Raw genomic sequence first — 12,099 nt, forward strand, 5'->3', positions numbered from 1 at the left:
AGGCCATCCCACGTGGTGTAGCTCACTCCACAACCTCCTTTTCTTTACACGTTTCTTTCTGCTCCTTTAGACGCTAAACCGAGGTCCTGTCTGCCCTCTCAGGTGGACGTAAAAGATCCTATGGAACTATTTCGAAGAAGAGCAGGGGAGTTATCCCTGGTGTCCTGGGCCAATACTTATCCCTCAATCAACATCCACTAAAACAGATTATCTGGTCATTATCACACTGCTGTTTGTGGGAGCTTGCTGTGCGCAAATTGGCTGCCGCGTTTCCCACATTACAACAGTGACTGCACTTCGAAAAGTGGCCTTTTAATCTGTTTCATTTCCTGTGCTTTTCCAGTCTTGGCAAAGGGTTTCGACCTGAAACGTTGACTCTATTTCTCTCTCCAAGAAATGTTGCCTGGCCTGCTGAGTTTTTCCAGCATTTTCTGTTGTTATTTTGAAAAGTACTTCATTGGTTGTAAAGCACTTTGGTGGTCGTGAAAGGCGCTATATAAATGCAAGTTCTTTTTTTATCTCATATTCAAGATTTCAATATAGGATGATGTCGAACAGGACTAACTTGTTTCAATTAATGTACTCCCTGTACTGACCATGAAGATTATTGGCACGGGACACTTCTGCTGAAGCGCTGATATCTTTATTTAATGCAAAACATTTTGAGTGACTTGAGCAGCCTTTGAGGTGCTGGATAGTAACATGTGAGTTTGTGCCCAGAACATTCAGCAGCGATTAAGAAGGAAATAAATATTTACTGAGACCACTCCCACCCATCAGCAGCTTTGATGGATCCAGTACTCCAACTAACTTTACTTCCATCCTTCTCAATTTAATATAATCAATACTGGGAGGGTCTGAGGTACGGTAATAGGAGGGCTCCGCTGCAGCATGAAAGATTTTGCCAGCTGTCTTGTCGAACAAGCCTAACGCTAGCTGAGGAGAAAGATGATCGTAACCCATTCCACTGTTCCAAGTGGCTGAAAAATACGAGTTTCCTCTTTATTTTCATCAGATTCTCCTCAAGTCCGTGCCGAACCAGGTCTCCATTCACAGGATACTTGCTTAATTTAAAACATAGGGTTTCGTGCTGGAGCCCACCAGCTCATGAAGTTTCTGCATTGGCCGCAACGTTAAAGGTTGGTGCAGCAGGTACGGTGGGGGGGGGAATTTTAACCCCTAAAAATTGGGTGGGTTGGGGTCCGGTGGGAGGTTAAAGTGTTAAAAAAGTGAATCCCGACCCCAACCCGCCCACTTCCGGTTTTAACAGAGACGGGGATTGGGGGGGGGGGGGGGGGGGCAAGCAGCCAACCCGCTCCCAGGAGGTCGCCGCAAAATTCACGTCGTCGTGCCGTGATTTTTACATTTTAAATCAGGCCCTCGCTCGCCTGCAGCGGGAGCCTTGGCCCACTTCAGAGTCGGTGTGAAGGTAAGATAGCGCCGGGCGGGAACGGTGTGGTATCAGCCCAGTAAGTGGCCTCAGCCTGATCTTAACCCCCTCCCACGTAGAGGGTGGGGGGTCCTGGGGGGGTGGCGGCCCCAGATTATTTTTCTGGGCCCCAGAGGTGGGCTCGGCCTCAAAAATAATACAAGACCTGGGTGTCCTTGTACACGAATCACAGAAAATTAACATGCAGGTACAGCAAGCAACTAGGAAAGCAAATGGTATGTTAGCCTTTATTACAAAGGGATTGGAGTATAAGAGTAAAGAAGTCTTCCTACAATTAGATAGGGCCTTGGTGAGGCCACACCTGGAGTACTCTGTACCGTTTTGATCTCATCTGAGGACGGATATACTTGCCTTAGAAGGAGTGCAACGAAGGTTCACTAGACTGATTCTTGGGATGGGGAGATTGTCCTATGAGGAGAGATTGAGTAGACTAGGCCTATATTCCCTTGAGTTTAAAAGAATGAGAGGTGATCTCATTGAAACATTTAACATTCTTAAGGGGCTTGACAGGGTAGATGCTGGGAGGCTGTTTCCCCTGGCTGGGGAGTCTAGAACTCGGGGTCACAGTCTCAGAATAAGGGGTCGGCCATTTAGGGCTGAGATGAGGAGAAATTTCTTCACTCAGAGGGTGGTGAATCTTTGGAATTCTCTACCCGAGGGCTGTGGAGGCTCAGTCGTTGAGTATATTCAAGACAGAGATCGATAGATTTTTGGATACTAAGAGAATCGAGGGATATGAAGATAGAGTGGGAAGGTGGAAGATCAGCCATGATCCTATTGTGTGGTGGAGCAGGCTCGAAGGGCCGAATGGCCTACTCCTACTCCTATATCTTATGTACAACCTACCCTTGCCGAGCCTCTTCTCTTCCATCGCCTGTGGAACCGGTCGAAGCTTGCAGTGCACAGGTTCCGACCAGTTCCTCCGTAAAATGGCAATTAGGGTCCTATTTACATCATAGAATAGTACAGCACAGAAGGAGGCCATTCTGCCCATCGAGGCTGTGCTGGGTCTTGCGAAGAGCAATCCAGTCAGTCCCACTCCCCCGCTCTTTCCCCATATCCCTGCAATTTTTTCTCCTTCAAGTATTTATCCAATTCCCTTTTGAAGGCTACTATTGAATCTGTATCCACCGCCCTATCAGGCAGCGCATTCTAAATCCTCACCACTCGTCATAGGGCCCCCATTTCCATATTAAAAGGGGTCGATCACAAAATGCTTTAATTTACTGCAAAAAAAACCCCCTCCAAACTAATCAACAAAAAACACATGAGAAAAAAGGAATGGGCTAAGAAAGACACTCAATAAAACGGAAACAGAAGCAATACGCTTAAACCAAGCATAGCAACAGGTCTGGAAAACACAATGATGCCCACCCACAATGAAACTGTCTAATCCAATTGATGGTTATGGAATTCTTCTCTCGAGAGCACAGACCTCTTTTCAGGCCTGAAAGAAACACTGTAACTGGGAGTGTGTGCCACATGATCAGTGTTAAAACACACACACTCTCCCCTCTTCCCGTGTGCTGCACAGAAATGCAGAAACGCAGGTCTGAGGGCCTACATTTTAATCAGACTCAAATACTTAGGTTCAATTTTCCTTGCGACGCACTTGGCCTTTGACCCTCCCTCCCTCCACGGCAAAGGGAGGGTTTTTGCCTTGGCAACAATGTCCAAAGAATCTCCTTCTCCGTCATCCGGCTGCGGTGTTGACAAGCCAAGGGCAGAGTGGGTCAGGACATACCGCACCGCACTCCCATCGCCCACCCCCCCCACCGCACCCCTCCCGCTGTGAATAGCCACAGTGGAGATCTGGGAAGAAGCCCAAAAAGATAGGATAGCACCAAAAGCGAGGAGAAATCATGTATTTTATTGCAAGACACATTTATCCACAGTTTAAAAAATACACCAAGCTAGGCTCAAATTACGAAACGAAACCGAACCTCAAATAAAGTACATTGACCGGACGTTAACATTTCTTGTTCCTATCACTGACCTTCCCTTTTGTTCTTTCATCCCCTCCCCCTTTTTCCAGCCCCCAAACTTGCTTTCCATTTCCTGCTTTTTTTCCAGTTCTGACGAAAGGTCATCGACCTGAAACGGTGACTCTGTTTCTCTCTCCACCGATGCTGCCTGGCCTGCTGAGTTTTTCCAGCGTTTCCTGTTGTTATTTAACATTTCTTGTTCCTGCATTCAAATATTTATTCTTCAGGAGTTGTTTTCCCTCCCATTTTCCCACCTGTTATTATTGTGTTTTTTTTTTTAAAAAGAGGTTATTCAAACAAGTCGAAGGTGCAATTTCACAGGAGCGAAGTGGCACGAAGCCGGGGACAGCATGTGTGTGGGGCCTGCTCGGGTGAAGCATTTCTGTGGCAGTATACTTGCTGATTGCTTCTTCTCATTGCTCACAACAACCAGCTAAGACACTGCCAAAGAAACACCCACATCTGGCCACCGAAAAGGCTTCCCTTATCCTCGTCCCTCGATCCACGCGCTCAGCCCAGTCGAGGTGACTCGAGCAGCCGGTTCTCAAAATAGCTCGTGAGCTCCAGCCAATTCCCCGGAGTCTTTAAACCGCCCTGCAGAGAATCCAAAGTGCAACAGCTGGTCAAGGAATGCAAGGAGTCAATGCCCGGCTCTGCCAATCCGAGTGATACGCCAGCCATGTGTCCGTAAATAAGCTCGTTTAAATCTTCACTCTTCGCAAAGCTCTTTATTTTTCCAGGACTTAAGCCGGTTCGGGGAACCTTAGCTTAGCTGGATGACACAAATTGCTGCGTTCCGTCCCCACATGGCAACACTTCGGGGATTATACACCTAAACAAAGCAAAACATTTTCATTTTTACAAACATTACTTTCTCCTCGGTATTATGCAACAACAGGATTTAGGTCTGAAAGACACTGGCAAATTACAGGGTTACTTTTCCCTCCCCCTGCTCCTGCTACCAGGAACCTGGGAGAATTCCTACAGGCCTGAATGCTCCCTTGGTGGAACCTGTAACTCAGTGAGTGTTACAGGGAGGAGCAGTCAGCATGGAAGCCAGGTATTTTTAAACTTACCTTCACCTGACTCCCATCTGGCCAAGGATCTTTGATGTGGTGCTGGGGGCCCTCGGGAGTGATCGGTTGCTCTTGTTACGCCGCCCCAGACAGCGAGTATGGGCAGGCTAGTCGATTGTTGTGGTATCACAGGCAAGCCGTTTTGCTAGAGTTCAGGGGCTGGATTTTCATTGAGGAGGCGGGACTACAACTTTTGGGGTTGTAGTCCCACCTCCATCGAGTTCTAGCCAACCCACGCGATTTAGACTTGATTGACCTTGTTGAGCCCACCCAGCGCAAAAGATCCCACGGCATTATTTCGAAAGAAAGCAAGGGAGTTCTCCCCGGTGTCCTGGGCAATATTTATCCCTCAACCTACATCACTAAAACAGATTATCTGGTCATTATCACATTGCTGTTTGTGGGAGCTTGCTGTGCGCAAATTGGCTGCCACGTTTCCTGCATTACAACAGTGACTACACTTCAAAAAGTAGTTCATTGGTGGTAAAGCGCTTGGGTACATCCGGTGGTCATGAAAGGCGCTATAGAAATGCAAGTCTTTCTTTCTGACACTCTCCAGGTGGAATCTGAAGCAACACAGACGGAGGGTTCCTCGCACTGCACACACTCAGCTGAGGAACAGCAGCCAGAAATCATTACTTCCGACCCCCTACCTACCGACCCCTGTTGGGAGGCTGTGGTGTGGGTGAACCGAAGATAAGGAGTGGATTGGAGCGTGGCTGCGGTGCCTTTCCTGGTTGAAAAGCCTGCCAGTACAGTATTCAGCTGGGCTCATACATGGAAAATTGACCACTTGTGATTTGTTGGAGCTGGAACTGTGCTACAGCACGGGTCAGTTTTACTACAAAAAGATTATCACCCAGCGGCCACTTGATAGGGGAAAAAAAAAATACACATAAAATTTGAACTTGGCGTTGTTTCAAGCTGTCTGTATTCCCAAGAGGCGGCCTTTCGTTTCACTGAAGAGTTCTGTATACAGGAAACTCTCTTAACCGGCACCTAAATATCCGGAAATCTCTCTCAACCGGCAAAATTCAGGAGTAGGTTCAGGTAAGTTTTACTCTATATTAGTGGCTGTGTAACCGGGGACTCCTGCACAAGTGCCATGTAACCGGGGCTCCTGCACCTGTGGCCGTGTACGGGGCTCTCGTACCTTGGTAAGTATACCTCTCTGTAATCCGGACTTTCTGATCAACCGGCACCACGCTGGTCCCGGATAAAAAAAAGTTTCCTGTACCTGTTTGGGAGGGTGAAATCCCTGTTCAGTGAAATGAGGAAGAATGCCTCAGGAGTCAATGACCCATTGACAAAATTGCTTTCTTGGAAAAGGCTATGTATTCCTGCAATTTTATTAGTGGGTCGTTAATGGTTAACTATGGAGAAAGATGCGCATTTTCAAATTACACATTTATCGAAGAAATTCATGCCTAAAACCGGGGTATTTCCCCCGGCCCCCGTCTTCTACAGACTCGCACTGACATTGGTCACAAGAGTTGCATTTTATCCCCAATTAAAATGAATCCGATCTGCTCTTTTTGCCCATTTAAAAAAAAAACTTTAACCCTGAAGAAAGAAAGTCAAATTTATAAAGTACCTTTCTCAGCGTCAGGACGCCCCAAAACATGTTACTGCCAAAGGAGAACTTTTGAAGTGAAAGTAACATCTGGCCATAAATTCCTAAATCTACACAGACCCAAAGACTCGCTCGGTTGAAATTCGCATTTTTTTCCCCTCTCTTCTAAAGGCAAATATGAGCGGATTAACGAGAAAGTAAAAAAGGCACACAAGAGAATGTCCTGTACTGGCAGATTTCACAGATCACATGAAATAAATAGTAAAGCACTTCCTCAATACACAACAGGAAAAAGGTTTCAAAATAAAGTTCGAAAAGACTTTGTAACATAAGGAGGAAGAGAAAGAGAGAGAGCGGTTTCTACCTGTCTGCTTGAACAAGCTTCCCAGCGCCTGTCTGTCAATACCAGTTACAAAGGTATCTTCTGGATCCCAAAGTGGGAGCTTGTTCCTTCGTGGTCTGAGCGTAGCATTGTGGCACTCTCCTGACTTACCTGGATTGGGGAAGTCATTGCTCAGAGCGGGTGAGCACCCACCTGATTGTGCTTCACATCCTAGTGACATTTCAGTCTTGGCAAGAACCACACCTAGCTCTGAGTCACTACACTCTCGCATGTCAATTCGAGACTTTATTCCCCACCTCCCGAAAGTGCTTTTAAAAAGATTAGACTCGCATTGGGTTCGAGCTTCAGGGGAAAAGAGGGGAAACGAAGTGCAATAATAAGGCCAGAATGAACCAGAGGGAGACGGGAAAACCGGTTCAAGCTAAGCAAGGGCCAAATTCCAAACCAATCAGCTGGCGTTCCCCTCTTGTGCGGTTATTTTAGGAAACGAGCTTAATTCCTCCCACTACCTCGCCAACACATGCAGTGATGGGGGGAGGAAATAGGAGGAAGACACACTGTGCAAGTGCAAAGTTCACAATCTCACCCACTTCCCTTCAGGCATTTATTAACTCACACACAATCACTTCAGGAATGCGCACTCTCAATATCACGGGCTCACAAAACCAGTCTTTAAATTATATAAAGAAAAGAATAAAATCACCAATGTTCCCATATATTGTGCACAGTGTCTCAAATACAATATCAATTATGTCAACTGAAATGTGTTTTTCTGTTTGGCTGACGTGGTTCCGATTAGCCCAGCGTTCAGTTAACACTGACTGATACTTCCTTTAAACACACAGGTGTGTCATGACAGGTACAAATATTATAAGCATGCAAACTGGTTGGGCAAGTTGTTTATCGCACAAAAGGTGACAGAAGTGCCAATCATTCTCGCACGGAACACATTCCTACTTTATTCAGCGAGCTCTGTCATCGATTCTTTCAACGATTCTGTGATGAAACACTTCGGAATTCAGTTCAGCGGGCACTCCCCAGCAATTTCACACCTTACATACTTCAAAGTCTGCATAGCGAACGTGTTTAACCCTTTCTACACACACATATATATATATATATATATATATATATAAAGCCAAAAAAACAAAACTGGAAATGCAGGAAATCTGAAAGAAAAACAGAAAATGCAGGAAACACTCAGCAGATCAGGCAACATCAGCAGACAGGTCAACAGGTTCAGTTTGAACTGTCGTCTCCTCCTTCAGAATGGAAATCGACAGGTGAAAACACATATGAATAGAATCAGAAAGAAAGCAGCAAAGAACAGCACGAGCAAACAATCAACAGCCAACGCAAATAGGCAACGTAATGGGCAAATAAGTTGCACCTTGCTTGGAACAAAAGCAGGATGTTGTTAGATGAAGTAAGGAAGCCTTTCAGAGCGATTGTTAGGACTGTCATTTGTGCTTTCCTGCCCAGCATAACAAAGAAGCAGTTTGTATCACCAGAAAATAGAACATGAAAGCTAAAAAGCTAACTGGTTCATTACTGTGCTTCAGGGACGGGACCCTGCCACCTCTACCTGGTCTAGTCTTCTATCACTGCTCCAACAACTCCATTCCTTTGACCCTGGCCTCTTGTGCAACTCTCCCTCCATTCTCCCCACCACTGGCAGCCATGCCTAGGCACCACGCTTCAGGGACGGGACCCTGCCACCCCTATCTGGTCTAGTCTTCTACTACTACAACAACTTGTACGACCTTTAACGTAACAAAACTTCCCAAGGGTGTCACAGCAACAAAAAAAATGGATGCTGAACCAAAACGGAGATTAAGAGGGGCAATCAAAGGCTTAGTCAAAGAGGTGGGTTTTAAGAAGGCTCATAAAGGAAGAGAAGAATGTGGTGAGGCGGAAGGGTTTAAGGAGGGATTTCCAGAGCGTGGTGCCTCGGCATGGCTGCCCATGGTGGGGAGAAGGGAGGGAGAATTGCACAAGAGGCCAGAGTCAAAGGAAGGGAGAGTGCGGGAGGAGGGGGAGTTGTAGGGCTAGACAAGGTTACAGAGTTAAGAAAGGGCAAGGCCATGAGGATGAGAATTTTAAATTTGAGTATTTGTGGGAACTGGGAATCAACGGAGGTCAGCAAGGCTCACCCCGCCCCTCCCTCCCGGAACCACGATAGGGTTCCCCTTGTCTTCACCTTTCACCCCACCAGCCTCCACATTCAACGGATCATCCTCCGCCATTTCCACCACCTCCAACGTGATCCCACCACCAAACGCATCTTCCCCTCCCCTTTCAGCATTCCCTAGGGACCGCTCCCTCCGAGACACCCTAGTCCACTCCTCTATTATCCCCAGCACCGCTTACCCTTCGCCCAGCACGGTGGCATAGTGGTTAGCACTGTTGCCTCACAGCGCCAGGGACCCGGGTTCAAATCCGGCCTCGGGTGACTGTCTGTGTGGAGTTTGCACATTCTCCCCGTGTTTGCGTGGGTTTCCTCCCACAGTCCAAAGATGTGCAGGTTAGGTTGATTGGCCATGATAAAAAAATTGACCCTTAGTGTTAGGGGGGATTAAATACGTGGGGTTACGGGGATAGGGCTTGGGTGGGATGGCTGTCGGTGTAGGGACTGGGTGCTAGGGTTTGGATGATCAGCCATGATCTCATTGAATGGCGGAGCAGGCTCGAAGGGCCGAATGGCCTACTTCTGCTCCTATCTTCTATGTTTCTTCCCGTGCAAGCGCAGGAGATGCAACACCTGCCCTTATACCTCCCCCCTTCACACTGTCCAGGGCCCCAAACACCCCTTCCAGGTGAAACAGCGATTTACTTGTACTTCTTGCAATCTAGTATACTGTATTCGCTACTCACGACGTGGTCTCCTCTACATTGGGGAGACCAAACGCAGATTGGGTGACCGCTTTGCGGAACACCTCCGTTCAGTCCGTAATGATGACCCCGAGCTTCCGGTCACCTGTCATTTTAATTCACCGCCCCATTCCCACTCGGACCTCACCGTCCTCAGGCTCTTGCATTGTTCCACGGAAGCTCAGCGTAAGCTCGAGGATCAGCACCTCACATTCTGATTAGGCACTTTACAGCCTTCCGGACTCAATATCGCGTTCAACAATTTCAGATCATAACCTCGGCCCCCATTACATTTTTACTTATATTTTTTATCCACACCTTTGTTTTGGCCCTTTCTCCCCCCCCCCTTCCTTTTTTTTCTCTCCCACATGGCAGCTGTCTCCCATTCTGCCAGCGCATTTCACACCTAATCTAGAACCGTCTTTTGTCTCCACTAGTCCTATCACCATCTCGTCTGGTTTTGAATACCTCTTAATGTCTCTTCACTTCTCTCTTGTTCTCTCCCAGCCCCCAAACTGGCCTTTTAATCTGATCATTTCCTGTGCTTCTTCAGTCTTGACAAAGGGTTTCGACCTGAAATGTTGACTCTATTTTCTTTCCATGGATGTTGCCTGGCCTGCTGAGTTTTTCCAGCATTTTCTGTTGTTATTTCAGCAAGGACAAGGCTGTTGGGTGAGCGGGAATTGGCGCAGGATAAGAAACGAGCAGCCGAGTTTTGGACGAGCCGAAGTTTATGGAGGATGGAAGATGGGAGGCCGGCCAGGAGAGCGTTGGAATAGTCGAGTCCGGAGGCGAGGAAGGCATAGCTGAATATTTACAGTAGCAGATGGGCTAAGCTAGAGGTGCAGGTGGCCAATGTTAGAGGTGCAAGTAGGCGGTCTTTGTGACAGCTTATACGCGAATCCAGTTCCACATTACGTGGTTGACTCTTAGCGTTTGCCCCATATCCCTTAATGCCTTTGGTTAACAAAAAACTATCAATCTCAGATTTAAAATTAACAATTGATCTAGCATCAATTGCCATTTGTGTGTAGAAGTGTTTCTTAATTTCATTTCTGAAAGGTCTGGCTCTAATTTTTAGACTATGCCCCCTAGTCCTAGAATCCCCAACCAGCGGAAATAGTTTCTCTCGATCTACCCTATCTGTTCCCCTTAATATCTTGAAAACTTCGTTCAGATCACCCCTTGACCTTCTAAATTCCAAGGAATACACCCTAGTTTGTGTAATCTCTCCTCGTAACTTAACCTTTGGAGTCCGGGTATCATTCTGGTAAACCTACGCTGCACTCCCTCCAAGGCCAATATATCCTTCCTAAGGTGTGGTGCCCAGAACTGCTCACAGTGCTCCAGGTGTGGTCTAACCAGGGTTTTGTACAGCTGCAGCATAACTTCTGCCCCCTTGTATTCTGGTCCTCTAGATATAAAGGGTAGCATTCCATTAGCCTTTTTGAGTATTTTCTGTCCCTGTTCATGACATTTTAATGATCTATGTACCTGAACCCCCAAGTCTTTTTGAACATTCACTGTTTTTAGCTTTTCACCATTTAGAAATATCCTGTTCTATCCTTTTTAGGTCAAAAGTGGATGACCTCACATTTGCTTACATTGAAATCCATTTGCCACTTCACTTAATCTATCAATACCCCTTGTAATTTTATGCTTTCATCTACACTGCCTACAATGCTGCCTATCTTTGTGTCATTGGCAAATTTGGATATATGACTTTCTATGCCATCATCTAAGTTGTTAATAAATATTGTGAATAGTTGAAACATAGAAACATAGAAGATAGGAGCAGGAGTAGGCCATTCGGCCCTTCGAGCCTGCTCCGCCATTCAATGAGATCATGGCTGATCATCCAAATTCAGTACCCTGTCCCTGCCTTCTCCCCATATCCCTTGATCCCTTTAGCCTTAAGAAATATATCCAACTCCTTCTTGAATATATTTAATGAACTGGCCTCCACCGCCCACTGTGGCAGAGAATTCCACAGGTTCACCCTCTCTGGGTGAAGAAATTCCTCCTCATTTCAGTCCTAAATGGCTTACCCCTTATCCTTAGACTATGACCCCTGGTTCTGGACTCCCCGGCCATCATAAACATCCTTCCTGCATCTAGTTTGTCCAGGCCTGACAGAATTTTATAAGTTTCGATGAGATCCCCTCTCAATCTTCTAAACTCCAGTGAGTATAAGCCCAATCGACACAATCTCTCCTCATACGTCATTCCTGCCATCCCAGGTATCAGCCTGGTGAATCTTCGCTGCACTCCTTCCATGGCAAGAACGTCCTTCCTCAGGTAAGGTGACCAAAACTGCACACAGTACTCAAGGTGCGGTCTCACCAAGGCCCTGTACAACTGTAGCAAGACATCCTTGTTCCTGTACTCGAACCCTCTTGCTACGAAGGCCAACATACCATTTGCCTTCTTAACCGCCTGCTGCACCTGCATACTTACCTTCAGCGACTGGTGCACAAGAACACCCAGGTCTCTTTGCACTTCCCCCAATCTATTGCCATTCAAATAATAATCTGCCTTCCTGTTTTTGCCACCAAAGTGGATAACCTCACATTTATCCACATTATAGTGCATTTGCCATGTTTCTGCCCCAACATAGCTCCCTGTGGGATACCACTAGTCACACCCTGCCAATTTGAGTACCTGCCCATTATCCCTACTGCCTGTCTCCTGCCGCTCAGCCAATTTCCTAACCAGGTCAATAATTTGCCCTCAATTCCATGAGGTTCTACCTTAGATAAGAGTCTCTTATGTGGGACTTTATTAAATGCCTTCTGGAAGTC

General features: G+C 46.7%; 1 long non-coding RNA gene across 1 annotated transcript in view; it reads right to left on the reverse strand.

Moving 5' to 3' along the window:
• Nucleotides 1-3,301: 3,301 nt before the first annotated feature.
• The window catches only part of LOC147100783 (uncharacterized), a 93,346-nt gene continuing 84,548 nt past the window's right edge, over nucleotides 3,302-12,099 (reverse strand). The window contains exon 4 of the long non-coding RNA XR_015073574.1: nucleotides 3,302-4,267. This is a non-coding gene — a long non-coding RNA (uncharacterized LOC147100783). The remainder of the gene's footprint in view (nucleotides 4,268-12,099) is intronic.

This window comes from Somniosus microcephalus, chromosome 25, assembly GCF_052327205.1.
Source record: "Somniosus microcephalus isolate GS21.2 chromosome 25, FLI_Smic_1.0, whole genome shotgun sequence".
In the NCBI taxonomy this organism is placed as follows: Eukaryota; Metazoa; Chordata; class Chondrichthyes; order Squaliformes; family Somniosidae; genus Somniosus; species Somniosus microcephalus.